Source organism: Globicephala melas, chromosome 10 (genome assembly GCF_963455315.2).
Source record: "Globicephala melas chromosome 10, mGloMel1.2, whole genome shotgun sequence".
Taxonomy (NCBI): Eukaryota; Metazoa; Chordata; class Mammalia; order Artiodactyla; family Delphinidae; genus Globicephala; species Globicephala melas.
Window position 1 is genome coordinate 95,898,527 of NC_083323.1, and position 24,944 is coordinate 95,923,470.

The 24,944-nt window shown below is 40.2% G+C and overlaps 2 long non-coding RNA genes across 2 annotated transcripts; both read right to left on the reverse strand.

The window, feature by feature from the left end:
• Positions 1-1,724: 1,724 nt before the first annotated feature.
• LOC115841002 (uncharacterized) lies at positions 1,725-10,563 on the reverse strand. The gene is made up of 4 exons (XR_004034653.2): positions 9,960-10,563; positions 4,828-4,922; positions 4,084-4,173; positions 1,725-1,980 (listed from the first exon to the last, which is right to left on the reverse strand). It is a non-coding gene; the product is annotated as an uncharacterized lncRNA (long non-coding RNA).
• Positions 10,564-11,333: 770 nt separating this feature from the next.
• On the reverse strand, positions 11,334-21,796 carry LOC132597964 (uncharacterized). Its single transcript, XR_009565492.1, has 3 exons — positions 19,642-21,796; positions 15,942-16,022; positions 11,334-13,407 (listed from the first exon to the last, which is right to left on the reverse strand). It is a non-coding gene; the product is annotated as an uncharacterized lncRNA (long non-coding RNA).
• Positions 21,797-24,944: the final 3,148 nt, after the last annotated feature.

A 24,944-nucleotide genomic window follows, 5' to 3' on the forward strand; every position in this document is an offset into this window, starting at 1 on the left:
CACTTGATTTCCTGTAGGAAACCACTTCCTGCTTTAAATACCTACAGGGCTTTTTGTTTGATGCCTGATTTTAGAACCCCAGGTCTCCTTGAATTCACTTAACCCTTAGAAAAATTACATTTCAGGAGCAGGACAATCAGGCTTTAGAGTTGTATCCTCTCACCCCAGAGTAGTGAAAGATGAAGAATAAAACGACATTTACAAGGAATTTGTTGGGCAGGTAGACCAATGAGAGAGAGACAGAGAGACAGAGACAGAGAGAGACAGAGTAAAAGGAATTATACTCGGGGGGGTTGGGGAAAAAAAAATTATACTCAATAAGAAATAATCAGAAACTTAAGAAACAAAACTACAAAAGAAATGCACAAGCCTAGAGATGAAGAAAACAAAAACTTTTGATACAATCAAGCTATTAAGAAAAATCAATAAAATTTAATAAATAACATATTAAAAAAAGAACAATAAAAATAAAATGGAAAATAAAAAAGAAGAAATGTGCCCCCAGAAACCGCAGGAGCACCTATGAAGAGAAAAAGAATATACAAACATAGAAAGTGACACACACCCCCAAAGAAACAGGTGCAGACAGAAAAGACCAACATCCCACAGCCATTTTGAATATCACCTTAATAGACATCCACACAGTTTTACAAACACCAAAATGAATGGTGATTTCAACAGCTCTTTATCACAAATTATAATTATTAGACAATGAAGGGACTTTCCCAGACTATTTTAACTTCCCACTCAATGTGGAAATTCCTCACCTAACAGTTCTGAAAGGTTGCACCGGATTTTTCTTTAATATTTCTACTGACAGTTTGTTTCACCTCAGAACAATCTATTTCATGTCTCCAGTCCAGGTATCTCTCTCCTCTTCTCCCCTCCTCTCCTCTATCCTCCCCTCCTTCCCTTCCCCCTACTCCTTCTTTCTCTGTCTCCCTCCCCCTCCTCCTCTTTCTTCTCCTGTCCATCCTTCCCCCGCCCCCTTTGCTTCCTCCGTGTCTCTCTCTCCCTGTCTTTCTCTTTCCGCCTCCCTCTCTCCCCACCCTCCTCCAGTTCCTTATATGCTTCTCCAACTAGAGATTCCAAGTAGATGCCTTAAAGACCCATCTGGATGAACGTACTGTACTTGGTCAAGAGAGGTGAACAGAGGTAAACAGGTAAACATGATAGGTAAAGCTGAGGGAGAATTATGTCTAGGAACTTACATGAAAAGAAAACCTGATGTGGGAGAGGAGCGATAAAAATTAGTTTCACTTGATAATAAAGAAGAAATGTTTGGGGGCCATGAAGCTTTGGGTAGAAAAAGAAAATCTATAGAAATTCCTTCTCTGGGCATCTGTCTCTGTGAAACCATGTTCCATTCCAAGATGGGAGAGAAGCATGGTGCTGATATAAGAAAACAGCACAATGTGGACAGAACATTTCAGAATGTTCAGATGAGTTTGCTACATGATCATGTTAGATGGAGAGAGAAAAGTCTCAGCTATGGTCCTGGATCAAGTGACCGCTTAGTCTTATAAGGACCATGAGTTTTTCTTCCCCTGCAAGAATGACTATATATGTTGCTTTAGGAGAATAAGATAATGTAAGTCACTCGCCTAGGATTTCACCTGGAAATAGGAAATTCTCTTGAGGTTTAAGTTGAGTAAAAACAGTTGAGTGTAAGAAGCTATCAGTTCAACAAAAAATTCCTGGTAGCACAGAACTTTTCTGAGAGTCTCAAAATATTTATTATCTTTTTTTCCAGTATAAACACAGATAATGAGGGTCTCAGAAGACCTCCCCCATCTGAGATAAGATGTCACAGGACTCCTTGCAGGCTTAGCCACTCTCAAACTGATGGCCCAGGGGCACAGATCTCAGCCTCAGAATCCCTGGGCTCTCTTGCTACCCTCACGAATAGTGGGGTATCTTCTCTCATCTCATCTTCCTGCCCTCCAAGAACTTCTGTCCTTGGTGACTCCAGGGGACAGCCTGAAACAAGAAGAAAAGTGTTGGATTCTACCTGTAACCCAGAAGAATGAGAACACTCATTTTAGAGAGCAGGAATAATGGAAGAGATGCAGACTGTAAAAATTTCTGTATGTCATCAGACACTCAGAACCATCCTGTCACGACAGGACTTTATGACTCTTGGCCCATAGTCTGGGGAAAACCTGTAACAAGAGATTACTATTTCTCAAGGTGAATATACAAGAAATGGGAAGGAGGAAATCACAGCTCCAAAACAGTCAGTCCTCAGTGACAGACCAACCTTTTCTTTGTGACTTGTCCTGACTTCTGAAATATCTATGCAGATAATCCCAAACTTTATAATGCTTGTTATATAAGGGAGTTGCTACATGAGCTATAAAAAAAAGTCAGTCTTCACCAGAAGGCTTACAACTTTTCACCTTACACAGAAAAAAGAAAACAACAGCTTTCTAATCTGCTAATTAAAAAATATTATGGCTGAAGCTCTCGTGCTTCTATCTCTAAGGTCCTATGAGTTTCTAAAGAAATCTGGATTAATGTTCTCCCCCATCTAACCCAAGAAACTCTATATCTGTAAGGAAGGTCAATCTAGTATATTAGGGGCAATGGCCCTCGTAATGTAAGAAATGTCACAAAATGTTCATATTCTGGCATTTCACCAGACACTCTATACTTTGGTTCACGTGCAGAATTAGTGCAAAAATCGTTTGACCGTGCATGGAACTAATATTCAAGTTTGAGAAATACGGTCATAGAAACACCGCATCAGTGACTGAGAACAGGGGTGGAAGGGAGGTAACCACAGAAACCGAGATCTAGCCAGCCTCTGTGAGGACACAGAAATGCCTTGAAAAGGGCAAAGTTGACGTATGAGAGAGATAGGAACCCACTCAGATTTTCTACTCTCAGAAAGGATAGCTGTACTCTCCTTGGTCACTTAGAGAGGCCTAGGTGACAAACCTGTACCCCTCCACGAAGGAGATACCCACTTCACTCATTGCTGGAAAAGGAACAGTTTCAGACAAAGCCACTAATTTGACTTCTTTGAAATCATCACTTGGGGAATTGTGTTCTGACTTCGGACTCGAAGGCAGACAAGGGTCTCAAGGACAGTGGCAGAAGTGAAGTGCAACGTGAAATAGGGAAATGGAGACATTTATGCAGATGATTGTGAGTTACAGTGACTTCATGCGAAGTTTGGGGCAATTGACTTAAACTTTTCCAACTACAACAATAAAGTATATATTCTCATTTATATAATGGCAGTGTTGGGTTAGACGCTCTGTTGCTTACAATTAAAACCATGTTCTACTTTATTTTACCTCAGAGAAACCCTGTAAAATAACCTTTTACAGACCAGGCATTTTAATTTTGTGAGAGGGAAACCTGGTCAGACTATCTGTAGGACATCTGACGTTCATATTGAAGGAGTGATAGGGTTGATTCAGAGAACTGAAGGAGTCCTCTCCCAGTGATGTCACAAGGGAGCCATAGAACAGCACGAAGAAGAAAGGAACTGCCCTTACCTGGAGAGGCAAGTCACCTGACATACAAAATCTGCAGGAATTAGGGCCAACAGGTGGTCAGAATGTTCCCTAGAAAAATGGACTTTCAGCCTCCCCAGGGTGTTTGTATGATGATCTATCCCATCACTTTCCCTATCACAATGACAACTTTTAACAAGTGCCTGGAGAAGAGGCACTTTTTCACTGTCTAGCATGAAAAAAAAAAAAAAAAGGTAGCTTAATCACTGAGTCACTCGAGAGGGAGAACCTTGATAAGAAGAGGAACATCACAAGTATAGATAGGTGAGAAAGAGAAACCTTTCCACATACAGGAGTCCCTACATCATAAAGCTATGTTTATTATGAAGGTAATGAGGAGTTAATGAGAGCTCAGAAGCAGACATCTGCTTGAAAAGTGTTCTCGCTAGAGAGAAGACTCAGAAGTCTTAGGCTAAACAGAACACGAGGGGGATGCCTCACTGAGCCCAGATTTGAGTTTGGGATTCTCGGATATCTAGCACGTGAACTGTGGGAGTAACTATAGAGCTGTCAGCTTATGGCCATATGAACCCAAAGGCAAAGGGCAAAGAATACACACCTGGTCTTCCCAGATGATCCATCTTTATGCCATTGTTTTCTTTATCCTTATGGACAGCATTATGCAGAGAATACCTGCATCGGAGAAACACTAAGACAAAGCACACTGGGTCAGAGGTCATCTGGAAACTCCATATATCCCCAGGTTCCACAGGGTTCCTTAGATCCTTAAGCCTGGGCATTATGTAGGCTCAGACAGGGCCCCTGATACTTCCTCATACTCCACAGGTACACCAGGAATGGACTTCTTAGCCCAGTCCTGACTCGTGTTACCCAAGTACTTTTATCACATATAAGATTATAATTCTAAGACCTTTAGCCCTGGGTCATTGAGACCTTGGGGATCAGAGAAGAGTAGACATTTTTCCTTGTGTTCCCCGCATTATAACATATTATATATATAACATATATCATATAATATGCGTATATAATATAACATATTATATATAACATGTTATACATTATATAAAATATAACATGTAGTAATAACACCTTCTCCGCGCTCCATACACACGTTTCCTCATTATGGTTGGCCTGTGTCCTACAGCCCACCATGGTACTTACATTTCTTTACATGTTGGTCTATCTCAAGTAAAAAGGAAGAAAACATGACAAAGAGAAAAAATACAAAGAGCATAGCAAACAAGGCATAGAGCCAAGGAACACCATTTGGGAATAAGCTGGCCCCTGGTACAACTTCTGCCATGGAGGTCTGAGGACGCGGAACTCTCGGCCCAGCTCTCACCTCCTAGGTGATGAGGCTGATGAAGTCACAGCTTCCGGCACAATAGGACTCATGAAGGTCTGGATGGGGATTGGCCAAGCCTCGTCCTGTAACTGCTAGATAGAAACAAGTAATCTCAGGGAGCTTCACTTCCACCACAGCTCCACTGAACCCAAAATATTAGACAATCAGATTAGCTTGGCCAAGGTCAAACAGCTTGTGAGCAGCTGGTGTGGCACTGAAAGCTGGCCTGCTGAGTCCCAGCTCCAGGCCCTTTCCGGTGCCCACAGTGCTGCCTGCCTTAATGCCTGCCCGGGCCTGTGTTCCAGCCTGGCACGGATCTCAACTCCTCATTCTCTCCCTCACCCATGCCCAGCTCATTTGTCACCCAGCCCTTCTGTTGCTAGTTTGCATTTTTTCATTCTTTCAAGGAGAACTGCTTCTCTCTCTCCTGGGTCTGGGGTCAGGGCTCTCCTAGGGCTGGTAGTGAGAGGCTGGCAGGTCTGCTAGCTGGCCGCTCAGTGGTTACTTCCACTGCTGGGGCCTGTACTTGGATACCTCAGCACTGACCCCCCCGTGCTGCCTTCACCCTGTGCCTCCCTAGCCTCAAGGCCACCCCTAAGTAGAGGACTCACTTTCCTCTGCTTAGCTGGGCAGTAGGGGCTGCTGGGATGGCAACAGTAGACCTAAGAGTTAGAGGAGCCTGGGTCTCCCGTCTCTGCACTCCCAGGAGAGCCCGTCTCTTTCCCTAAAGCTTCCTGATTTAGGGCTCTCTGTGAAGGCCCAAAACGTACTGTGAGCTCCAGCCCCAGGGCCTCTGAGGGTCGATTTTACTACACATATTCAGAATGTCCCTCTCACTGCATCGGAACCATATCCATTCACAAAATGAAGAAACTATTTCCCTAGACTTCACAGCCCTAGAGCCAGTCTTACTCAGCAGAACAATGTCTAAATTGAAAAACCAAAAAAAGGACAGATTTTCCCTGCCACAGGGAACACTGTCTCACCACCACTCCCCCGTACACACAATGATCTCAATTCCTGGTCTGAACTCAACCTTCTCTAAGGTGACTGACCAGTGCAGACCCACTGACAAGATGCTAATGTGGTTCCACAGTCTTTGCCAGCTCCCAAGACTTCTTATGTACCATGTCCGGAGCCTTCATGCCTCATCTCCATCTGCATGAGTGTGTGTTTCCTCTCAAGGTCCACAAACCCCCTATTTCTCAACCAGAACAGCCAAGAGAAATCTCTGATACCAGGACACTGCCTAAGAACAAAAAATGTGCCCAGTGCACGATTGGATAAGAAATATGAGGTCTAAATACTGCTTCTCGTCCAACTGAGGAAATAAAATCCCAGGTGGAAAAGGCAAGGGTCATTATGCACTGGACCATCGGGAAATACTTTATGGAACATTAGAGAAGAAAAATAACCTTGAAGCAAATGCAACTGAAAGGAAATTATCTGTTGAGAATCAGAATGACTTCCTGATTCTAAGGGATGTAAACAGGAAGTGAAGATGCCTTTGTGCCTTTATTGGCTTTATTTTTGGCTGAGTCTCAGATATTAAAATTCTCTAAGTTTTTTTTTTAACTTATCAAGGTAAGAACTAATGTTTAAAAGCTGAAACAAAGAAAAAGTGTCCAGACTATTTTACTCTTATCTTTGCTAATAACTACACTGTAATAAAATCTACATGATTGTGTTGTTTTGTTTTGTGTTGACATCTTCACACAGAAAGGTTCACGTTTTTGGGTTAAAACAACACTCACTGGCTCCAGCACATCTTTCTCCTCCTAATAAAGCTCTTTCCTCCTTATGCAGAACTCTGTTCAATTTTCTATTCTTTTTCATATAAAGTCTGTTTATAACCCCTTGTGTAGGAAAAAAATCAGGAAAAATGCAATTTAAATAATCCTAAGTGAGGAGGATTTAAAAAAGCAATATAGCATTTGCCTTTATTCTTTTAACAAACTGGGGATTTTAAATCTGGAGTTTCATTTAATGATTCAAAATATAAATATAAGTAATTAAGGAGAACAAAGAACAAATAAGAACAAAGAACAAATACAGGAACAAAGAGGTTAAAGTAGTATAGGAAATGGTATAGGACATATATGCACTACCAAATGTAAAATCAATAGCTAGTGGGATGCAGCCACAGAGCACACGGAGATCAGCTCGGTGCTTTGTGACCACCTAGAAGGATGGGATAGGGAGGGTGGGAGGGAGGGAGACACAAGAGGGAAGAGATATAGGGACATATGTATATGTATAACTGATTCACTTTGTTATAAAGCAGAAACTAACACACCATTGTAAAGCAATTATACTCCAATAAAGATGTTAAAAAATAATAAAAGATATTGGGCTTCCCTGGTGGTGCAGTGGTTGAGAGTCCACCTGCCGATGCAGGGGACACGGGTTCGTGCCCCCGTCCAGGAGGATCCCACATGCCGCGGAGCGGCTGGGCCTGTGAGCCATGGCCGCTGAGCCTGCGCGTCCAGAGCCTGTGCTCTGCAACGGGAGAGGCCACAACAGTGAGAGGCCCGCGTACCACAAAAAAATAATAATAATAATAATTAATAAATAAAAAGGTTTTAAAAAAATAGCATCTCTTTATATTTTATTTTCTTTAGAATTTTTTTCCAGATTTGTTGAGATATAATTAACATATAGCATTGTGTAAATGTAAGGTATACAACATAATGCTTTGATACATGTACATATTTTGAAATGATTACAGTAAGTTTAGCAAAGGCTTCCACCACCTCACATAGTTACCTTTTCTTTCTTCTTGTGTTGAGAACATTTAAGATCTAGTGTGTAAGGGCAACTTTCAAGTACATAATATAGTATTGTTAACTATAGACACCATGTTGACATTAAATTCCCAGAACTTATTCATCTTATAGCTGGGGGTTTGTACCCTTTCACCACCATTTCTCCATTCTTCCACTCCCCCAGCCCCTGGGAACCATCATTAACTCTATTTTTAAGAGTTTAACTTTTTTTAGATTCCACAAATAAGTGATATCATAAAGTAGTTGTCTTTCTCTGTCTGGCTTATTTCAATTACCATAATGCCCTCAAGGTCCTTTCATGTTGTCACAAATGGCGGGATTTCCACCTTTTTTATGCCTGAATTATATTCCATTATATACATGTACATTCCATTCTCTTATCCATTCACCTGTTGATGAACACTTTAATTGTAGTTTCCATATCTTGGTCATTGTGAATAATGCTGCAATGAACATAGGAGTGAAGACATCTCTTTGAGATACTGATTTCATTTCCTTTGGATATACACCCAGAAGCTGGATTGCTGAATCATATGGTGGTTCTATTTTTAATTTTTTGAGGAACCTCCATACTCTTTCCATAATGGCTGCATCAATGTGCATTCCGACCAACAGTGCACAAGGGCTCCCTTTTCTTCTCAGCCTCACTAAAACTTGTTGTCTCTTGTCTTTTTGATGATAGCCACTCTAACAGGTGTGAGGTGATGTCTCATTGTGGTTTTGATCTGAATCTCCCTGATGATTAGTGATAGTATCTTTTCATGTATTGGGTTGGCCAAAAAGTTCATTTGGGTTTTTGTAACGTCTTATGGAAAAACCCAGACGAACATTTTGCCAACCTAACACCTCTTGGCCAGTTGTATGTCTTCTTTGGAAAAATGACAATTCAACTCCTTTGCCCATTTTTTAATTGGATTTTTTTTTGGCTATTAAATTGTACGAGTTTTTAGTATAATTTAGATTCTAACCCCTTATCAGATAGATGATTTGCAAATATTTTCTCCCACTCCATAGGTTGCCTTTTCATTTTGTAGACTGTTGTGCAGAAACATTTTAGTGTTATATAGTTCACTTGTTTATTTTTGCTTTTTGTTGCTTGTGCATTTTGTGTCACAGCCAAAAATTGGTGTCAAGACCAGAGTCTATGAACATTTTCACTATGTTTTCCTCAAGGATTTTTACAGTTTCAGGTCTTATATGTAAGCCTTTAATCCATTTGTAGTTAATTTTAGTATAAGGATATAATATAGGGGTCCTGTTTTATTCATTTGCTTGTGAATATCAAGTTTTACCAACAGCATTTATTGAAGAGACAATTGCTTCCTAATTGAGTGTTCATGGCACCCTTGTCAAAAATTAGTTGGACACTTGTAAGAGAACAATTTCCAATAGAATGAACATAAATGACCCAACAATAGCATGCCAGTAGCTGTAGAAATTGGTAAGCCACTTAAAAAAAAATCATTTGTTGAAATCTACAAAATATACACATATTATACCCTATAACCCAGAATATTCCAAAGAGTATACTCCTAAGAAAAACTTTCATCAATTTTGGGTAATAGTGGCTGATATGAATATCTTTTTATATGTATTTCGGTAGATAAACTCATTTTTTCTTTCCTATTATATAGCTCTGACACCAGTTCTACTTATAATAGCAAAAAACTAGAAATAATTCAATGTCCAAAATGCAAATAAATAGCGATAGAGACTTGCATTAGAATACTAGATAGCAATTTTTTAAAAAACTGCTACATGTAGTAACTTATTTGAATTTCACAGACATACTATTTTGTAAAAGAAGCCAGGCCAAAAGAAATTCTCACTGTTCAAACTGCTCAACCACAGGAAGAACTAATCTATGGTGATAAAAGGTCGGTACATATAGTGGTAGGCAGGGAAAGCAGGCATGAGAGTGCCTTCTCTGGCGTAGAAAATATTCTTTATCTAGCAAATACATATATGGGTATATAGTTATGTATCCGTTCTTTAGTTGTACACTTAACATTTGTGAAATTTACTCTATGCAAGTTTATAACTCCATAAAAAAGTAAAATTAATATTGTACTAGGCTTTTTAAATGAGCTGGGGATTTTTTCCCTCTATTTTCTGCTACTTCTCTTTTTTAAATTTAGGGGAGAGTTGAGGAAGATGGAAGAGTAAGACGCGGAGATCACCTTCTTCCCCACAGATACATCAGAAATACATCTACACGTGGAACTGCTCCTATAGAACACCTACTGAACGCTGGCAGAAGACCAAAAGGCAAGAAACTCCCCACGTAACTGGGTAGGGCAAAAGAAAAAAGAATAAACAGACACAAAAGAATAGGGACGGTACCTGCACCAGAGGGAGGGAGCTGTGAAGGAGGAAAGGTTTCCACACACTAGAAGCCCCTTCGCGGGCGGAGACTGCGGGTGACGGAGTCGGGGAGCTTCGGAGCCGCGGAGGACAGCACAGCAACAGGGGTGCGGAGGGCAGAGCAGAGAGTTTCCCGCACAGAGGATCGAGGCTGACCAGCACTCACCAGCCCGAGAGGCTTGTCTGCTCCCCCGCCGGGGTGGGCGGGGCTGGGAGCTGAGGCTCGGGCTTCGGTCGGAGCAGGGAGAGGACTGGGGTTGGCGGCGTGAACACAGCCTGAAGGGGGTTAGTGCGCCACGGCTGGCCGGGAGGGAGTCCGGGGAAAAGTCTGGACCTGCTTGGTGCGCGAGGAGAGGGGATTCAGGGCGCCTCTTAAAGGAGCTCCAGAGACGGGCGCGAGCCGTGGCTACAAGCGCGGACACCAGAGACGGGCATGAGAGGCTAGGGCTGCTGCCGCCACCACCAAGAAGCCTGTGTGCGAGCACAGGTCACTATCCACACCCCCCTTCCGGGGAGCCTGTGCAGCCCGCCACTGCCGGGTCCCGGGATCCAGGGACAACTTACCCGGATGAACGCACGGCGCGCCTCAGGCTGGTGCAACGTCACGCCGGCGCAACGTCACGCCGGCCTCTGCCGCCGCAGGCTCGCCCCGCCCTCCATGCCCCTCCCTCCCCCCCCACCCCCCAGCCTCAGTGAGCCAGAGCCCCCGAATCAGCAGCTCCTTTAACCCCGTCCTGTCTGAGCAAAGAACAGACACCCTCCGGCGACCTACACGCAGAGGCGGGTCCTGATCCAAAGCTAACCCCGGGAGCTGTGCTAACAAAGGAGAGAAAGGGAACTCTCTCCCAGCAGCCTCAGGAGCACAGGATTAAAGCTCCACAATCAACTTGATGTACCTGCATCTGTGGAATACCTGAATAGACAAGGAATCATCCCAAATTGAGGAGGTGGGCTTTGAGAGCAAGATATTATTTTTTCCCCTTTTCCTCTTTTTGTGAGTGTGTATGTGTATTATTCTGTGTGAGATTTTCTCTGTATAGTTTTGCTTTCACCGTTTTTGTCCTAGGGTTCTGTCCGTCCGTTTTTGTTTGTTGTTTTTTTTTTACTTTTTAAAAAAACTTTTTTCTTAATAATTATTTTTTATAATAACTTTATTCTACTTTATCTTACTTTATTTTATTTTATACTCTTTCTTTCTTTCTACTTTTTCTCCCTTTTATTCTGAGCGGTGTGGATGAAAGGCTCTTGGTGCTGCAGCCAGGCGTCAGTGCTGTGCCTCTGACGTGGGAGAGCCAACTTCAGGACATTGGTCCACCAGAGATCTCCCAGCTCCACCGTAATACCAAACGGCGAAAATTTCCCAGAGATCTCCATCTCAACACCAACACCCAGCTTCACTCACCGACCAGCAAGCTACAGTGCTGGACACCCTATGCCAAACAACTAGCAAGACAGGAACACAACCCCACCCATTAGCAGAGAGGCTGCCTAAAATCATAATAAGGCCACAGACACCCCAAAACAGACCACCAGACTTGGACCTGCCCACTAGAGAGACAAGATCCAGCCTCAACCACCAGAACACAGGCATTAGTCCCCTCCACCAGGAAGCCTACACAACTCACTGAACCAACTTTAGCCACTGGGGACAGACACCAAAAACAATGGGAACTACGAACCTGCAGCCTGCGAAAAAGAGACCCCAAACACAGTAAGATAAGCAAAATGAGAAGACAGAAAAACACACAGCAGATGAAGGAGCAAGGTAAAAACCCACCAGACCTAACAAATGAAGAGGAAAAGGAATTCAGAATAATGATAGTAAAGATGATCCAAAATCTTGGAAATAGAATAGAGAAAATGCAAGAAACATTTAACAAGGACCTAGAAGAACTAAAGAGGAAACAAGCAACGATGAACAACACAATAAATGAAATTAAAAATTCTCTAGAAGGGATCAATAGAATAACTGAGGCAGAAGAACGGATAAGTGACCTGGAAGATAAAATAGTGGAAATAACTACTGCAGAGCAGAATAAAGAAAAAAGAATGAAAAGAACTGAGGACAGTCTCAGAGACCACTGGGACAACATTAAATGCACCAACATTCGAATTATAGGGGTCCCAGAAGAAGAATAGAGAAAAAAAGGGACTGAGAAAATATTTGAAAAGAGTATAGTTGAAAACTTTCCTAATATGGGAAAGTAAATAGTTAATCAAGTCCAGGAAGCACAGAGTCCCATACAGGATAAATCTTTATGTATTTTGGATGTTAACCCTTATCAGAAAGATAGTTTGCAAATATTCTCTCCAATTCCATAGGCTGACTTTTCAGTTTGTTGATGGTTTCCTTTACTGTGCAGAGGCTTTTTAGTTTTATGTAGCCCTACCTGCTTATTTTTGTTCTTGTTGCCTTTGCTTTTGGCATCAAATCCAAAAAATCATCACGAAGACTGATGTCAAGGCCTTTCTGTTTTCTATTTTTTCTTCTAGGATTTTTATGGCTTCAGAACTTATGATCAAGTCTTTTATCTATTTTGAGTTAATTTTTGTGAATAGTGTAAGATAGTAGTCCAGTTTCATTCTTTTGTATGTAACTGTCCAGTTTTCTCAACACCATTAATTGAAAAGACTGTCCTTTCCCCATTGTATATTCTTGGCTCCTTTGTCAAAAACTAATTGACCATACAAATTTAGGTTTATTTCTGGGTTGTCTATTCTGTTCCATTGATCTCTGTGTCCATTTTTATATTAATACCATATTGTTTTTATTAATATGGCTCTGTAATATAGTTTGAAATCAGGAAGCATGACACCTCCAGCTTTGTTATTCTTCCTCAAGATTGCTTTGGTTATTCAGGGTCTTTTGTGGTTCCGTGCAAATTTTAGGATTGTTTGTTCTGTATCTGTGAAAATTTCCATTGGAGTTTTCATAAGGATTGCAGTGAATCTGCAACTGCTTTGGGTAGTATTGACATGTTAATAATATTAGATCTTCCAATCCATGAGCACCAAATATCTTTCCATTTATTTGTGTCGTCTTCAATATCTTAGAGTTTTCAATGTACAGGTCTTTCATCTCCTTGGTTAAATTTATTCCTAGATATTTTATTCTTTTGGTGCAATTGTAAATAGATTTGTTTTCTTAATTTCTCCTTATGGCAGTTCGTTGTCAGTGTATAGAAATGCAACTGATTTTTGTATATAGATTTTACGTCCTGCAACTTTGCTGAGTTTATTATTCTAACAATTTTTTGGTAAAGTCTTTAGGGTTTTATGTAGTGTCAGTTTTGCCTCTTCCTTTCACATTTGGATGCCCTTATTTTCTTTCCCATCGCAAACCATCCTCACACGTTTACTGGAGTTGAATCAAAAGAGAGAGACAGCTGGGGAGACAGGGGCAGGTAAGCCAAACAATGCCATTCTCCTGCATAAAAAACATTATTGGTTCATAATTAGCTATAGTAAAATTTCCAAAATTCAGTTATTTGCATTACTGCATAATGAACATCTCCACACCTGTATTCTAACTGTATAATCATTTAACCAATATTTTCTTTACATTTACTACCTTTTTAACTTATTTTGTTCAAAAATAAAACATACATTGCTACCAAAGATATCCATGAAAAAATGGAAAATTTTCTAAACAATCTGTACAGTTATTTTTTAAAACTGCCCATGCTCTATCTTAAATCAAAATTTGGGGAACAATAAGCTACATTAGGAAGCTCAAAGCCCTTAACTCAGTTTATGGAGCTCCATGTTTGGAATTTTAAATACTTTCTTTTTTTAGCCTCACTAACTATTTCCTTACAGTCATTTTAGGAACAAGCAATATTGACCTGACCAACATTCCCTAAACACATCAGATTCTTTTGCAATTTTGTGCTTTATACATGGTTCTTATCTCTGTAATGGCCCTCCGTACTCCCCAGTTCTTACCTTTTTCTCCCTCACTTCTCTCAATGTTGAATAAGTTGTAGTATTTCCACTCACATCATTTATCAATTCAATAAGTTAAACTTGGTTGGTATACTTATCAGATACTTAATGAGGTAGAATCCTACTAGAAAATATCTATGTATTATTGACTTTGCACTGCTTAAAATAATTAAATTGAAAAATGAATAAATTTCTTATTTGAAAGAGTATATTTGTTTTTACTACGTCTTTTAATAGGTGCATGTCTTGAATGAATGTTATCTGATCTTGCTATCACAATTACTTTTTCCAGAAATGGTAAAACTAGAGTTGATTCTGTCCTTGTGCACCACATATATCAAATACAAGAGAGAGACAGAAGCAACATTCTCTCCAGCTAACCAACACAAAGCTTTTGGAATCTCTAATGTCATTCAACCATCAAATGAGCATTAAGACAAATTCATTAATTGATGAGCCCAGTCTTTTTGCACATCAATTTTTTTTTTTTTTTTTGTGGTAAACGGGCCTCTCACTGTTGTGGCCTCTCCCGTTGCAGAGCACAGGCTCCGGACGCACAGGCTCAGCGGCCACAGCTCACGGGCCCAGCCGCTCCGTGGCATGTGGGGTCTTCCCGGACCGGAGCACGAACCCGTGTCCCCTGCATCGGCAGGCGGACTCTCAACCACTGCGCCACCAGGGAAGCCCTTGCACATCAATTTTTACCTTTTTGTGTATCCTGCCAGAAAAGTTTGCCTGGATCTCTCCAAGTGGTAATAATTCTCTGGACCAGATCTAAGTTTTATTCCCTTGGCAGTGGCCCTAATTACATTATATAGAAAAGTTACCCAGGTTAGAGAACACTCAGTTGCCAATGAGAGGCAATAAGATTAAATGAGAAGGAAGACCTATTTACTAAATGAGGATCAGACTCTCTGCAGCATAATAGCAGCATAAAGCAAAGAGAAACCGTTTGATTGTGATCCAGAAGATCCTTTTGTTCTGAAGAGAGTTTGAAAGAATAACTTTGCATCACCTTCTGTGTGAGGACTCTTCTCCTGTCACTATCTCCTCCAACCTAAGTCTAAACCAACCCATTGATCCCATAGTCATCTCTGTGCCACAGTCAGGTAGATCAGTCTAGGACAATGGGAAACATAGAGAAAACCACATCCATTTTCTCTATTTAGATATAAGGTAAAAAATATAATTTACAAATCTAAATCAATATCCAAACTAAATCAAAGAAAATGAAGTGGAGATCTGTAGGATAAAATTCTTGCACCTCTACCCTCTATCAGTCAAGAAAAGAACAATGCAGGAATAAACGTCTAGCAGTTTTCACAAGAGGCTATGAAAATTATGTGATAGAACCAGGGTAAAAAGAGTAGAAAGACTAAAGAAATGTACCTTGTTAAACTGAGTGTTGATTTGGGTTTCTTATTGACTACAAATGGATTAATTATTTGTGGGTGCCCAAAAGTTAGGATAAATAACTCATATCCATTGAGAAATGACAAAGATTGTGTAAATAGGGTAGCAAGTCTACTCACCACTATGGAATCAGTATGTGGTTGAAGAAACAAGCAAAGAAGAAAGAAATGTTTATGTACATTTCTAGATATAAACAATAGGGAAGTTTAATTTTATGTTTTACTACCAAGTCATCTCCTCTATTAATAAAAGCAAAGTACTGGGCTTCCCTGGTGGCGCAGTGGTTGAGAGTCCGCCTGCGGGTTCGTGCCCCGGTCCGGGAAGATCCCACATGCCACCGAGCGGCTGGGCCCGTGAGCCATGGCCGCTGAGCCTGCGCGTCCGGAGCCTGTGCTCCGCAGCGGGAGAGGCCGCAACAGTGAGAGGCCCGCGTACCGAAAAAAAAAAACAAACAAAAACAAACCCAAATTACTCTGCCTTTTCCAGATTTCCCAACAATGATTTAAAATTGATGATCCTGAAGATTAAATTGCTCTCTCAAAACTTCAACACCAAACGATTAAAAGCGTTAGCATTCAGTAAAGTCTGGAGGTTCCCACTTACTTATATCCTGAACATTTAAATAAAGGTGGCAACAGTTGCGTCCTTCAGCTTCACAAAAACTGGATTCATCCTTCTAAAAAACTGAGAGGAAAAATTATGCAAAACTGAGATTCCCAATTCTGGACACACTAAAGAGATCAATCTGTTAAATCAAAACCCTCTACTTAATGACCATTAACATTGCTGCACAGAGAACACTAAGACCCACTGAGAATCACTGAACAGTTAAATGAAGACTATGGTTAACAGTAACTCATCAGCCACATACCAAGGTCTATACTGAGAACATGACTCTTCTTCTAAAGACAAGTTTTAAACAAATTTTACACTTTCTGATAAAAGACTATGCTTATTAAACTCAATATATTCCATCCTTCATATAAGAAGGGGGTCTTATGTCCAGATAGACACGCTAGTTGAGCCAGACCACAAAGGTTACTCCAAATTTAAATATGACCCTCACTCTATTGCATTAAAAACTCAGAAACTATGAGTATTAAGGGTATAGATCAGATCAAGGACATTGAATGAACAAGCATAAAAGAATCCCAGAATGACAGCTGTGCATGATATTATAGTAGGGTCTGGGAAAGATTTCTTAAAGATCAAATTGATAGAACATATAAGTGTCTGAATAGCTTGTAAAGTAACTTAAAGAATTAACACAGATTTGGGGGTAAAATCAGTGTTTAAGGTATCAAACAAATCAAATAGAAAACAAAATAATATTTAAAAGGAAATTAAAACTGCAGAAAAAATTCATTATACACTACTTGAAAACTGGAAATAGAGTGTATAATCATAATAATGTAAATGATGAATATGAATCCACCAAAATTATAACTATTTTGGAGACTGGGAATATGGGAAGGGTTTAACTGTGCAGGTAGAGAAGGTATTGGGAGTTAGAGAAGGTGAAAGTTGAAAGAAAGTGTGTTAAATCCTCATTTTCCGTAGTGGAAAGGCAAAAAAAAAAAACGGACTAAAATAGAAAAAAAAAGATATCATATAAATACATTGAGGAACATAGCAAAAAACCAACAAAATGTGTTTTAAAGTGTTTGACATTCTTGGTGAGTGTTCAGAGAAGGCAGAAGAGAATACTAGCGATTTTGGCAAGAAGCCGTATTCAGCTTTTGACTCCTTAATAAAATTAACATATAAATATGATAAAAATACAAAACAAGAAATGAAAAACCACGATTGTGTGCTTCAGCTCCATAGTATATCCGTTATTTCTTTAGGCATCATTGACCTAAATCCATATGCCTCTGGCAAGGAAAGAGTTAATGACAGGTCTGTAAATTGTCTGATTCCCTGTTCCAGGACATCAGGGCAGTGTTAACCTCAAATAGACCTCCTTAAAAATTTTCTGATGGGATTCGCTAGCTGGAAAATACACAAGGAAATTTTTATCTAAAAATATTTTAACAGCCTATAAACACTCAATTAAGATCAGTGATAAAAAATAAGCCTGGATTGATTTATGGAATATGGCTGACCAGACAATGGAAGTTAATCACTCTAACTGCCTACTAATTAACAATGTGTAAAAACTAAGAAACCTCAAATCTAAATGAATTCTTTTGACCTAATTTGTACCACCCACATAAAGTTCATCTGAATCCCAACGTGAGAAAGGGTTATAAGGGAGCTATATCTACCTGTTTGACGTCCTCTAAAGACAGATTCTCCATTTGTGCCTGCCTTTTCAGTAAATCTTGGTGTTGTTAAGTTCTATGATTCATTTGATTCATTTGACCCTTGTTTAATAATTCAAGCTCTGTGGTACTACTGTCTTAGAAGTTCACATGAAGTCAGGAATGCACTAAGCCTGAAGACTCAACAACTGCAGATTTACCGCTTTGGGTCAAGAAATCATTCCCAGGAGACTCAGTGACCCAAGAAGTCTGGTCCTCCCTGATTTGTAACTTATAGCTGCTGTCCCAAAGTAGAAAGAAATTAGTCATTAAAAATGACATTAAATTGTCATCCACAAACATGTTACTACATTAGCTCAGGTAGTGTAGCAGGATGTAGCCTTAACTGTGAGAAAGGAAGAAATCAGAAGAAAGTATGAAAGAGGACCAAGAAACAGGGGCTTTTAGGCATCCATCCAAGTAAGACTGCAGAGACAAAGGCAACCTTATAGAAAAGTTAATAATTGATTTTCTCCATCCTCTGGATTTCACAGATGCTTATGATCAAATATAGGAAGTTTGGGTTCTTTTTGACAATGAATTTGCATGGCTTTCCAAATTTTAGAATGCAGAGCAGCTTTTAACTCTTTTCTATATAGACTTTTCCAAGATTGGTAAACTGTAATATATATATATAGTAACAAGAAACCAGCTTAGCCTAGCCAAAGCATTCAGTAAAAATTACCAAGAATATACCACCATGCTGTCCACACTGTTAGCAGAATGGTACTTGAGAGGGTTGGGGAGGGCAGTCAGAAAGATGCAGCACAAAAAATGACGGTGCTAAATATAACTTCTCAGAGTGAAGGAATGCATGGAGGAAGAAAGGATTAAGATACTGAAACCCAGAGGAGAGTCGTTTGTAGAATCCAACTAGAAATACAGAACCATTCTTTATCATATGAATTTACCAGAATGATTCCTTCAAGAATTTTTCCCATAAGAGAGAGTGGAGGAGAAAGCCCGTGGAAATCCTCGCATCACAAAACATACAATTTTTTTTAAAGAAAGTGGTATTCTTCAAGTAGAAGGAAGGCAGATCCGTGAATGGGATGGTTAATATCGTGGACAGACTATAGCTAAAACTGAATCTCCTCCTTCCTACCATAGGCTGCAGCCTGGGTAAACAACACAACCAATGAAACACCTGTACCAAATGGCACCAATACCAAAAGCTCGAGATGTTTTAGAAGAGGGTAGAAAAAGTGTCAAGTGAGAAATAAGAAGAATATAAACTGTGTGTTACAGAAATGGGGTGTTTCCATCCCTGCAACACAAGTTAATTGTGAAGAATAGAGAGCTCTGCCCTAAGAGTACTTCACTGGATGAAAGTGAGGAAGTTTGGGGGAGGCTAGGGTGAGGAATCTAGGCTGTAGCTTTCTGAAACCGACATGGCTTTGGACCAAATCCATTTCCTGATGCCCCAAGGATTTCTGAATATTTTTCGGTGAGATTTCCAGGAAGCAGTCCACCCTGGTCCCCATGCTAAGAAGATTTACAATTTTAATACCTTTAAGGAGAAGGCCAACACCTCACTTTACAGTTCTTCAATGACTTTGTCTCACCCACGAAGAGAGGGTCTCTGACCCTACATGTCCCTTCAGCCACTGTCTCTATTCCCTGATTCTTTTATTTTAATTGAAATACAATTGGCATATAACATTATATGAGTTTCAGGTGTACAACATAATAATTCAGTATACAGTAGTCTCCTCTTATTTTCAGGAGATACATTCTAAGACCCCCAGAGAATACCTGACACCATGGATAGTACCAAATCCTAAATAAACTGTTTTTTCCTATACATACGTACCTATGATAAAGTTTAATTTACAAACTAGGCACAGTAAGAATATCTGAATTGCAAGCATCATTACTCTTGTGTTTGGAGCCATTATTAAGTAACATAAGCATTACTTAAACACATGCACGGTAATGCCAGGACAGTCCATTTGATCCTGAGATGGCTACTAAGTGACTAATGGGTGGGTAGCACATACAGCTGGATACACTGCACACAGGGTTGATTCACATCCCAGGGTTGGATGAAGCAGGAAGGTGCAAGATTTCATCACCCTACTCAGGATGGCACACAATTTGGGAATTCCCTGGAGGTCCAGCGGTTGAGGCTCCACGCTTCCACTGCAGGGGGCGTAGGTTCCATCCTTGGTAGGGGTACTAAGATCCCGCAAGCCGTGTAGCATGGCCAAAAAAAAAAAAAAGAATGGTACACAATTTAAAACTTAAGAATTATTTATTTATGGAATTTTCCATTTAGCATTTTCAGACCAAAGTTGACCATGGGTAACTGAAACTCGGGAAAGCAAGACTGCAGATAACAGGGGACTACTGAATGTATATGTTGCAAAAGGATCACCATGAGTCTACTTAACATCCATCACACTGTAGTTACAATTTTTTTTCTTGTTTGTTTATTTAATTCGTTGGCCGAACTGCGAGGCATGTGGGATCTTATTTCCCCTACCAGGGATTGAGCCATTGTCCCCTGCATTGGAAGCGCAGAGTCCTAAACACTGGACTGCCAGGGAAGTCCCCAGTTTTTTTTCTTGTGACGAGAACTTTTAAGATCTACTCTCTTAGCAACTGTCCAAATACACAATACAGTATCATTAACTATAGTCACCGAATCCATGGGGTCTTCAGCCCTCTTGAGCAGCCTGACTTAGCCCAGCGAAGCCTCAATACCCAGGCTCTCCATACCCAGAAGCTTCTGCTCCTCCCAATATAACATTTCCCCATCCTAAAAAAAACCAGGAACTCTTTTTTTCCAGCTTTTTAGACATATAATTGACATATTTGTAAGTTTAAGGTATAAAATATGATAACTTGATACATGTAAATATTGCAAAACGATTAGTACAATAACTACCATTTTTCATTTTGTGGTTATAACTTTCAAGATCTACTCTATTAGAGCAGCTTTCAAGTGTATAATACAGTATTGTTACTATAGTCACCATACTGTCCGCTAGATTCCCAGAACTTATTCATCTTATAAAGGGAAGCTTCTATCCTTTTACCAACATCTCCACATTTCCCCCAACCCCAGCTCCTGTCAGCTAATATTCTCCTCTCTGTTTCTACAAGTTTGGCTTTTTTAGATTCCACATATAAGTGAGATCGTACAGTATTTGTCTTTCTCTATCTGACTTATTGCATTAGCACAACGCCCTCAAAGTCCCACCATGTTGTCTCAAATAGCAGGATTTCCTTTTTTATGGCTGAGTAATATTCCACTCTGTGTGTGTATACACATATACATATACATATATATATATATATATATATATATATATATACACACACATATGTGTATATATACTCCTTACAATCCTTCCAATGATGGACACTCAGGTTGTTTCCATGTCTTGGCTATTATGAATTATGCTGCAATGAACATGGAGTTGCAGATGTCGCTGCAAAATAATAATTTCGTTTCCTTTGAACATATACCCAGAAGTGAGATTACTGGATATGATCATTCTATTTTTATTTTTTTGAGGAACCGCCATACCGTTTTCCACAGTGACTGCAACAGATTACTTTCCCACCAAAAGTGCTTAAGGGTTCCCTGTCTCCAAATCCTCACCAACACTTATCTCTTACCTTTTTTTCCTGTGTTTTTGATGATAGCTATTCTAACAATGTGAGATGATATCTCATTGTGATTTAATGTACATTTCCCTGATGATTAGTGATGTTGAGCATCTTTTCATGTACCTGTTGGTTATTTGTATGTCTTTTTCTGGAAAAATGTCTATTCAGGTCCTCTGACTCAGTTTTTTTATTTTTTGGTGTTTTTTGTTTTGTTTTGTTTTGTTTTTTTGACTATGTTGGGTCTTCGTTGCTGCGCACAGGCTTTCTCTAGTTGTGGTGAGCGGGGGCTACTCTTCGTTGCGGTGCGCGGGCTTCCCATTGTGGTGGCTTCTCTTGTTGCGGAGCACAGGCTCTAGGTGCACAGGCTTCAGTAGTTGTGGCTCGCAGGTTCTAGAGTGCAGGCTCAGTAGTTGTGGTGCACGGGCTTAGTTGCTCTGTGGCATGTGTGATCTTCCAGGACCAGGGCTCGAACCTGTGTCCCCTGTATTGGCAGGCGGATTCCCAACCACTGTGCCACCAGGGAGGCCCTTTGCCTGTTTTTTTTTGTTTTTTTTCCTCCGGTACGCGGGCCTCTCACTGTTGTGGCCTCTCCCGTTGCGGAGCACAGGCTCCGGACGCTCAGGCTCAGCCGCCATGGCTCACGGGCCCAGCCGCTCCGCGGCATGTGGGATCCTCCCGGACCGGGGCACGAACCCGTGTCCCCTGCATCGGCAGGTGGACTCTCAACCACTGCGCCACCAGGGAAGCCCCCTTTGCCTGTTTTTTAATCAGGTTTTTTGTTTTTGCCATTCAGTTGTATTAGCTCCTTATATATTTTGGATATTTACCTGTTGTCAGATATATGGTCTGAAAATACACTCCTCCATCACAGAAGTTGCCTTTTCATTTTGTTAATAGCTCTTTTGCTGTGCAGAAGCTTTTTAGTTGGATGCAGTCCCACTTGATTTATGCTTTTGTGCTTCTGCTTTTGTATCACTTCCAGAAAATCATTGCCAAGACCAATGCTATAGCGTTTTCCCGTTTTCTTTTAGGATTTTACAGTTTCAGGTCTTACATTTAAGTCTTTAATACATTTCAAGTCAATGTGTGTGGATTAAGATAGGGGTGCAATTTCATTCTTTTACATGTGATTATCCAGTTTTCCCAACGACATTTGTTGAAGAGACTATCCTTTCCCCATTGACAATTCTTGGCCTCCTGATTATAGTGTAATCTATTTCTCCCTTTAGAGGTGCGAGTACTTGCTTTTATATTTACGTGCTCTGATGTTGGGTGCATATATATTGATTATTGTTACATCCTCTTGATAAACTGAACCCTTTATCATTATACAATGACCATCTCTGTCTCTTTTTACAGCTTTTGAAATAAAGCCTATTTTGTCTGATATAAATATAAGACCCCTGCTCTCTTTTGGTTTCTATTTCCACGGAATATCATTTTCCATCTATTTAATGAGCCTATATGTATCCTTAAAGCTGAAATGAATCTCTTGTAGCCAACATATAGCTGGGTTTTATTTTTTTTATTCATTCAGCCGCTCTGCTTTTTTTGTTATAGAATTGAATCCATTCACATTTAAAATAATTATTGATAGGTAAGGAATTACTAATGCCGTCCTATTGGTTTCTTGCCTTTTTCTTTCTTTTTAGTTCCCTTGTTTCTTTCTTCCTCTCTTGTGATCTTCCTTTGTGAATTGATAATTTTGGATAATGGTGTGCTTTGATTTCCTCATTACCTTTTGTGTATCTACTGTAGGTTGTTACTTTTTGGTTATCATGAGGCTTACAAAAGACACTTATAACAGTCAATTTTATTCTGATAACAACTTAATTTCAATCCTATACAAAAGCTTAACCTTTTGCTCTCCCTCCTAAATATTATGCTTTTGATGTCACAGCAGTACTTCTTTTTATATTATGTATTCACTAACAAATAACACTCTGAAAGATTATTATGTACAAGAAACTATTGCCTGTGATTACATGTAAGAATTCATGTAATCTTCACAACAATCCTGTGAGATAGAGTCTTTATTAACATCCTTATTCTACAAAGAGGAAAACCAAGTTCAAAACTCATTCAAGGGGGCTTCCCTGGTGGCGCAGTGGTTGAGAGTCCGCCTGCCGGTGCAGGGGACACGGGTTCGTGTCCCGGTCTGGGAGGATCCCACATGCCACGGAGCGCCTGGGCCCGTGAGCCAGGGCTGCTGAGCCTGCGCGTCCGGAGCCTGTGCTCCGCAGGGGGAGAGGCTGCAACAGTGAGAGGCCCGCATACCGCAAAAAAAAAAAAAAAACTCATTCAAGGTCACCCAGCGAGCAAACGCAGTATTGTGAAGACAGGCAGTCTGACTCTGGAGTCTGTGCTCTTAACCTCCACTCCTTAGCAATCCTGAGTGAATGGTGTGGGAAGCAGAAGGCAACCTTGGAGCTGGTAGCAGAGCTGTTACTAAGGTTCTTTGGCGCCATCTGCTGTTGATCCAGGGTTGGCAGTAGCAAATGGTCTGGATTCTCTCTAGCAGTTTTTTATTCCTCTTACTGGATTATCTGCATATGATGTTTTCTTCTTCTGTTGGATCATTTATTCAAACAAAGAGACTGAGATTAATTGGTTCTCACTTAAACTATCATCCCTTGAACTGGGTGATTAAACTGGGAAGAATAAAAAGGCAGAGGATGATGACTCCAAAATGAGTTCACCTTTCTTTGAGTTTTGGAGCTGGTCTGACATGTGCTTACCTTTAACCTGATCCAAAAAATTTGGAATTACTTTGGCTTTGACAACCATCAGCAAGTAAGAGAACTTCAAATATATAACAGTGGTGGTAGTCATAGTTTCTTCTGCACAGTGGCGGTTCCCAGATGTTGTCAGTGGCATCAGCACATACATTTTTTGAACCGATGAAGACTGTGTAGTCAAATTTAGAGGAAAAGTGATCTAAGCTCTGTCCTCCTCAAATTTTTCAAAATTATTTGAAGATGTTATCAAGTTAGATACACATTAATTCAACTTGAAACAAACAGTTGCTTTCTTTGTGACATTTGAGATTAAGCCAGCCAGCAGGCATCAGGCATAGGTGTTCTCAAACTGCTAGGAAACTTTTACTAGACTAGAACTTAGAGGAGAACAAAAGATACAGCCCTAGGTGGCAGCCTTTCCTCAAGACAAGGGGCCCACTGCCTTAAGGTGTAGGATAAATGTGTGATTTGCTAGAAATCCTAGGACAAGCTGTTTAAGTGTTTTATCCTGAGATGGTGGGTGGGGATTTTCCCCCTGACTGAACTATTTCTTTTCTTTTCTTTGAAACACAAGGCTACCTGTAATGGCTAATGTGACCAAACTTTAATTATTTTCATCTATTGTTTGAACAACTGGGATTTTGTTTCCCTATATGAGGGCCCAAGAACATTGAAAGAAATGAGTGAGTAGAGAATCTATGATTTCAGGACCCCAAGGGAACTCCAGCCTTTGGATTCAGAAGCAGCATCTGCAGCGACTATATATTTCTGGAGAAAAGAAATGGGTAAATTGAAAATAGAAACTGAATCACAGGTATCAAAAACAAGATAAGGGTACCAGATTAAGAGATAAAACTACTAGGTAAAAAATAGATAAGCAACAAGGATATATTGTACAACACAGGGAAATATAGCTATTATTTTGTAATAACTTTAAATGGAGTATA